The following is an 8,329-nucleotide window of genomic DNA, read 5'->3' on the forward strand; positions in this document are numbered from 1 at the left end:
TGAAGAGGGAGAGAGCGTCTCCAACAGACTCCCCAGAGTGTGGAGCCTGACCTGGGGGTCGATCCCATGACCCATGAGATCATGACCTGAACTGAAACCAAGAGTCCGACATTTAACCAACTGAACCACCCGGATGCCCCAACAATTAATATCTATTAAATAATGTTTAAGGGTTTGAAAGACTACCGTTCTTTTATAAATGCTAAAACAATAAGAAAACTAATAATATTAATAAATTTTTTATTTATTTATTTGACAGAGAGATACACAACAAGAGATGGAGCACAAGCAGGGGGAGTGGGAGAGGGAGAAACAGGCTTCCCACTGAACAAGAAGCCTCATGCAGGGCTCAATTCCAGGACCCTGGGATCATGACTTGAGCCAAAGGTAGACAACCTACTGAGCCACCCGTGTGCCCCAAGAACACTAATAATTTTAGAATGGAGATCATATTTAAAGAACATCTCTCCATCCAGGTGATGCCATTTCAATCACAAGCAGTCTTAATACCTAATTGCCAGGTACCCAATAAGTAATACATTTTATTTATCCTTTGCAGACTGTAGTGAAATTATCATAGGATATTTGAATGCCAATGATGATTACTCTGAATTACACAATTGTCACAGAACTCTCAAAGACAATTTTAGTTCCAAGTCATGCCACATATATCAAGTCACAAACATTGAAGAACTTTACTTTTCTTGTATATGGACTAGAGATCATCATGCCTGTTGCATATTAACAGCTTAACACATTGTAGTTCAAACAGCTCTTCAAATATTTCCCATTTTTGTGGTCACCTAAGCAAATTTAGCAATTTTGTGCTTCTTGCAATGGGACATAATTATAAAAAAGAGCCAATCCTTTGAAATGTTAATGGTAGGAAAACCTACTAGTTCTGAGAAGGGCTGGAAGGACAAAAACCAAACTAGAATACCTAGGGCATCTGCTGCCAGGTCGAGATTACTCGAAAAGCATTGGACTGTAGCATTTTTGTCTGAAAAATTATAATTTATTAATTAAATTATTTCCCTAAAACTATATTACTGGAAACTGATTTATAAACCTCTTAGAGAAGATCACCTTATTACTAAGGGGTGAAGACATATACAGCTGGCCTGGACAATGTGTTATGGAAACCCCATTCATAATCAGTAGCCCTTTCTAGTTGATCTGATGAGTATGCTACATCATGAGGATAGATCTTTGGAGAATATCATTCTCCATGTTTCTGATGGGCACATCCAGAAGTTGAAGTTCTTTTTAGGATTCTCCTCAGTCTTTGGTAGGGGCTTCAATAAGTGACTGAGAGGTTGCTGAAGTAGCACTTGTTCAAATAACCTTGAGCCAAGAGCCTGAAAGCTACCATATAAATTCTTAAACATTACTAAAGCCTGGAGAGGAAGAATATGCGTATGTGTTGAAGTCAGAGACTTTGCCAAGGCAAGCATGGGCAGAGTGTCATTAGACTGAAAAATTGGCTCAAATGCTACTTGGATCAGGCTGGGCTGTTTCTTTATTATTATTATTAATTATTATTACTATTATTATTATTATTAGATTTATTTATTTTTGAGAAAGAGAGAGAGAACAAGGGAGGGAGATAGGAATTCCTAAGCAGACCCCATGCTGAGCCCAGGGTCCTATGGGGCTTGATCTCGTGACTGAGGTCAGGGCCCTGAGATTGAGACATGAGGCCAAACCAGGAGTCAGATGCTTAACTGACTGTGCCACCAGGGTGCCTCCTTGCTGGGCTATTTTAAATGAAGCACTCTATTCAAAATTTAATCCAGAGGATGATTTTCCACAGTTTTATTCAGTTATTAAAATTTTCAAGACAATTTGAAATGAAGACAAGGGAATTTAGAGAGGATTCATAAACTGGATGGGGTGAAGCCTGCCATAGTTTTTGCAGCTAATATCAATGAATGTAAGTTGAAATTAATGAGGTTGAATTAACTTTACAGGTTTTTTGGAAAGCACAGTTGTAGTTCTTTTCCATAAAGATTTAAGAACCTACTACGAAGGAAAGGGTACCTTGATACCACTTAAAATGAGGCTCTAAGTGTATATGTTATGATTTTGAAAGTCTAGAGTGCCTGCAGATGGATTGTAATAGGAAGAAGTCCTTCAGTTTCAGCTCTTGGAGAGCTGGGGAAACTAGAAAAACTTCTAAAAATAGGAAAGGGGGCAATACCTTAAGCTTTCCAAGGGACACAGCAGGATAAGCTCATACAACACTGCCCTGTCCATGTTTATTCCCCCATGTGAAGATGGAAGCAAGCATAAAAGGGCCCTAGAGAGTGAGTTACAAGGGTTACAAGGAAGCACAGTGATCAAATATTTCAGTAACAGTATCAGAACCATCTCCGATTACAGATTTTCTATGGATCAGGACTATGGGTTTTTATCTCAGAATCTGTTCATGTCTAGGTTGTGTGGTTGTTAAATTAGAATTTACCTAAGAGCCCAGGGTGGCAAATGATAACATAGAAATCCTTGAATTATAAGAATTGAATTTTAGGGGCACCTGGGTTCCTCATTAGGTTAAGCGTCTGCCTTTGGCTCAGGTCATGATCCCAGGGTCCTAGGATCAAGCCCTGCACCCTGCTTCTCTGCTCACAGCAGGGAGCCTGCTTCTTTTTTACCCCCTGCTTTTCTCCCTGCTCATTCTCTCTCTTCCTCTCTCTCTCTCTCTCAAATAAATACATACAATCTTTTAAAAAATTGAATTTTAAAAATCTTGAATGTACAGAGATATTCTTAAACTTAGACAAAAAGATCCCAAGATTTTAAAAGTCAGTGAAAGGCAGACATCTAATACCTGGCTGTATTAACTATCCCCATGCTCACTGGTTTCTTTAGGAAAGAAACACGAAGACACAAGTAGTTACGTACCTCCCATGCTGAGAGGAAACTATCAGACTTCATATTAAATGTTAAGTCCTTTCATGTGAGATGTCTGATTCCCCAGCATATGGAAAGAGAGCCTACAAAGAAAACTCCAAGTCGGGAGTAATTGTCTTTTTCTTTTTAATGAACAGCATTTAAACCATGAATTTCTTCTTAGTGTTTTGTGGTCTTTTTTTTTTTTTTTTTTAAAGCCTCTTTCTCCTCTACTCTTTAATTAGTGATTCTTAGCCTTGAAAATCCATATTTGTTTATGACTAGAAGGACTATTAGAAATACCAAGTAAGTCTCTCCCTTTCTTTCTGTGTAACACATAGACATCCTATCCCATAAAATTATAACATACCCTCTCATGCACACGTTCACACATCTTGGAAAACTACTGCTCTGGTAAACTCTTGTAACTTACTGAAGTATGTAATTTTATGTTGGAGTGCTGACAACACTGACTCCATCTTTGGTCATCCATCTTGTTCATGCCAGGGTAATGACCTCCCTTGAGGCTACATGTTCCAGATCCGTGGAGGTGAATGTATGTCCTTGAGTGAAATGTGGGAAGGCGTCTTCTGAACTTCTTTAAAGTGGTGCACAGAAAGAAGGTGCCATTTTAGGTAATTAGTAGAGACGATTGGCACAAAGAAATCTCCACTTCAGGTAATTGGTAGAGCTCGCTGACACACAGAAGGCCCCATTTTAGATAACTGCCTTGTAGCCTCATCACCATGCCCCTTTCTCCAAAAAAGCTGAGCATCCAGGTCCAGACTGGGTGGAAAATAACTGTGGAAGATGGGGACAGAGAATGTCTGAGTACCACCTGGACCATCTGCCTGATTTTTCCTCATCGGTAAGTTACCCTGAATGAAACTCTGTGTAAATGGTAAAGAGTAGCTTTCTTTGTTTTTCAGTGTTAAAATGCCTTCTCAGTCTAGGGGATACTTTACTGACCTTCTTCCACCTTCTAACATTTTATTTTTTTTAGGTTTATTGAGATAGTGGAGAAGCTTAAACTTATTCTTAAATGAAAGCGTATAAAAGCCTCCAGGTCTGGTATTATTTTACTCTACAGACATGCCCTATATCAGATTATCCAATCTTGAGGCCAGTTACTATTTGCATGCCACGTTCTGTCCATCTTTCACTCACTCTGCTCCATAGATTTTGAACTCCACAGTCCTGTTTCCCACTACCTCCCCATACTTATGTGCTTACATACTTATATGTAACAAGGCTACTTACAAACCCGCCTCTATGTCCTTTCCTCTATCTGAAAACATAATGACTTTTGCTATAGACGGTTGACACTAATCAATATTTGTTGAGCTGAACTCAAACTGTCAAAATATACCTTGCTAAATTTATCTTGCTTGTTTAAAGTAACAAAACTTAACTGAAGTCTAGTTAATGTGTCTTAATTTATTCAGAATTCCCCCATGTGTGCATCTGTTGACCATCCTATTACTTAGGCAGGAACTAGTTTTGTTTATCGAAGATTTCTATATTGCCCTGGCTGTTCTAATCTCTCTGCCCTCTTCTGTTCTCCTTCCTTGGAGTAGTCCTTCTCTTTGGACTTTGGAACTCTGGTGTTAATACTCCTCTTCCCTGACCTCATTCACTATAGAATTATATGATAAAGCTTTTTTTTTTTTTTTTTTACTAACTCAGTAAGATATATGTCAAAAGACTTATATGAATGTCCTAGAAAAATTATTCAGGTGAGTATTTAGCCTCTCAGGTAGTATCATTATAGCCTCAGTAATAGTGTAGGATCATCGACTTATTGTCCTTGCTGCCAGGAACAATGATTCTCTAGCAAAATAACCTTACTAGTAAATAAGTCTGTTGTTAATATGAAGTTACAGAATAGGCACATAAATAATATTTTTTCAGGTATTAGAAAAAAGTATACATCTTCACCAGCTATATTAAAATTAAGGCTAGGTGTCTATTTCATTCTTTACAGGAAAAAATAAATTGAGAAGGCTAGGATCCACAAATTAAAAGAATGATAAATACATAAAGTTAACATTTATTTTAGTTTTTTAAAAAAATCCCTACAAGGTGCTCTTATTAGTTATCGTGAGAAAACTCCAACATTGGTAAGACATAAAACCAACTTCGTTGTAGGTTAAGGGCACAAAAAAAAAAAAAAAAAAAAATGGCGTTTGTGATTTGCTAACTTTGATGGAGTAGGATAAGGGAACACATGAATTTCTAAAGGAAAGGAGGCATTAGAAGGAGAAGTCAGAACCAAAAAGTTCACCGTTGACAATATTTCAGTATACTAAAAGAAGTTTCAGATTCAAGGTTGCATCTCTTCTTGTGTATTGTCAGTTCTTCAGCGATTATTAAAACCATGCTCTAGGGTTTGTCCTTTATAGATACAAGGTGTTCAAGTCCAATGAAATTCAAAGTCACTTCTAGTGCAGTGAACTTTGGTTCAAGGAGGACAAAAAACTAACACCACCAAAACCCCAAAACACAACTGACACCCTAAAGCCAATTGACTTCAATGATGGGACGGAAGGTGTGAAATCTCTGCTTGTTTAGTGCCCCCACACCTTCTCCAAGCTCACTCTAGGAATTTTATAACATTAGGCAGCTGTTTTATTAGACGATGGTGACAAACTCAAAGAGGACTGGAGTAGAAGAAATTAAGAGAATGCCTTTCACCTCTTTGTACTACTGGGGAGTATATTACTCTGTACTAAATGGTTAAAAGAGGAAAAAGGCAGGGGGGAAGTGTTGCATAACTTTGGTTGGATACTACCAAAATAACAAATAGGAATTGTATAAATTAACCATTTTTGTGTTTGATTTTGGAGAAATGATGGCAGTTGTTGACAAAAATGACCCAAATAAGTTGTTAATAGTCACTGTTGTATTATCTTGCTAGAAATACAGTGACAAGGAAGAAAATAGTGACATTCAGATATTCTTTTATGCCACAAGTGAACAGAGATATCTTTCTCAGTTTTTAGGCACTGAAGGAAGTAGGATTTACTTCAAGTAGTCCTTGAACATTTTTTTCAATTATCTCAATACACTTGTTTCTTTGACAGCTGAGAATTTGACTTTCTGGAGCCTTCTATTCGAGATGAGTTGGCTCACCAGTGCCTAAGCTTGAAAGATAATACATGAAGCCACACATTTTTTTCAAGTTAATGATGATAAAAAATGACTGTTTCAGCAACTAAACTGACAATAGACAAATGTCCTTATTCAGTGGTACCAATTCAATAAATATTTGTAGAGTAAAAAAGGCCAAGCCCAGTGTTAGGTAGGTTACAGCAAAGTAAATATTTTTTAAAAAAAGATTTTATTAATTTGACAGAAAGAGAGAGAGAGAGAGAGAATAAGCAGGGGGAGCAGTTGAGGGAAGTGGAGAAGCAGACTCCTCACTGAGCAGGGAACCTGAAATGGAACTCAATCCTAGGACCCTGGGATTGTGATCTGAGCTGAAACCAGATGTTTAAGCATCTGAGTCACCGAAGCACCCCAATATAAGGATTTTTGACATAGTGTCTGAACTAAATGAAAATAAACACAGAAGTCTCATGGAGAGGATCCATTGATTTGTGTGGTTGAATTGAGATACAACTAAAGGAACATTCCTTGTGGCTAAGAGATACTGTAATTATAACAAAAGCCATAAAATCAATTACAATCTACCCTAATTATGTCACTGAAATAGCTCTGGCAATTCATGTTATTAAAGACAATGCATTGCCTTGTTTTCTTATTTTGTTAGGCCTATTTGCAGCATTTAATGTGTTTACCACTTTACCTCAAAACAATCCTTTGGTTTTTATACGCCAGTGCCTTCATTTACATTTCTCATTGTTCCCATACAGTCTCAGAAGCTCCTCTTCTACTTAACAACACCCTTAAAGTACAGCAAGTGGCTGTGTATTTTGGGGTCCAGAATTTGACAGCCTATTCCTTGCCCTAATGGAGCTGCACCTCTTATGACAAGGCATGGACTGGCAGGGATGCCAGAGGGGGATGAGGCAATGGGGTAACCACCTGGAGACCATGGTCTTCTAAAACAAACCTGTTAGGACCCTAGATATTTTATCTTCTAAAAGACTCTCCAAATCAAAATACCCTATGGGTCTCTTCTCAGTATTTATTCTCCCAGATATGGCCTGTGCTGCTATATGCACATTTGAGGGTTTGAGAAGTAGCCAACGAACAGCTGTTTGGGGAAAAGGAAGCAAACAGACCACATTGTTACAGGCAAATGTTAGCATCATCATTTGCATGCATATGAGCATCTTATGGTATGGAAAGAAGGCACAAGTGTCACCAGAGAAAGGTTGGGACATGGACTTGGTTCCCTTTCTCACCCCAGAAATGCACAAGAAACTGGTAAAAGTGGGTGCTTCCAAGGAGGAACATCTATCCACAGGAAAAAAACCCAAAAGGCCCATATTATTTCAAGGGCAAATTGTACCATATTTCAAAGGAAAAAAAATAATAATCATGGTCCTTTAACTTCTTTAGAAAATAAACTGGATCATTTATTTATTGATTGACTTAATATACTGATTAATTTATTAGGGTTATTATGCCTTGTTCTTAAATAAATCATTGAAAATAGAGAAAAAAATATAATGGGCCGATTTCCTGTGGCAAAAAGCAGAAAGCAAATGCATGTAAACTGAATTGACAGTACTTTTTAATTGCCAAAAACTGGTTAAATAAGATAGATTCCAAAATTGTAATAATTGATATTTGACAACATAGTAAGAGTGAGGACCCATAAAAGTAGGAAGAAAGCAGAATTTTGCTTATTTAGAGGAATCAATCAAGGAAAATAGAAATCAACAGTATATTACATAGTATTGAAATTTAAGGTACATACTATTTTGCACTAAAATGTAGCTCATAATCTAAAGGAAGATTATCACTACTCTTCCCTCTAGTATCACACACACACACACACACAGCATTGACTTGTAATTTTCACATTAAAAATTTAATAAGATAACAAAAAAATTAGGAAAGAAACAAATGAGGAAGGAAGGAAGGAAGAAGAAAGAGAGGGAGGGAGAATAAGGCACAAGAAATAGAAAGGAAAACAAAGTGAAAATGAAAGAATCAATGAACAACTGTTAGTATTAATAAAATGGTTTAGCAAGATTGTTGATATTTGTTAGTGTTAGGATTGAACCATCAATAGACTCCCCAGACAAAAGGAACAATACAAAAATAAAACTTAAATATTACCTTATACGTGTCCCATCAAAGTAGCAAAAACTTAATCTAAGAAAGACAGGGTTGTGAAAAAACCTTTACATTCTGAACAAAATTAATGAAGATACCATTAAAAACAGAGTAACTATTATAATTTATGGAAAAATGTTCCATGATTTAAACAAAAAGCCAGTGAAATGCTACCTCAGTCTTCAAGTAA

Source organism: Neovison vison, chromosome 1, assembly GCF_020171115.1.
Source record: "Neovison vison isolate M4711 chromosome 1, ASM_NN_V1, whole genome shotgun sequence".
Taxonomy (NCBI): Eukaryota; Metazoa; Chordata; class Mammalia; order Carnivora; family Mustelidae; genus Neogale; species Neogale vison.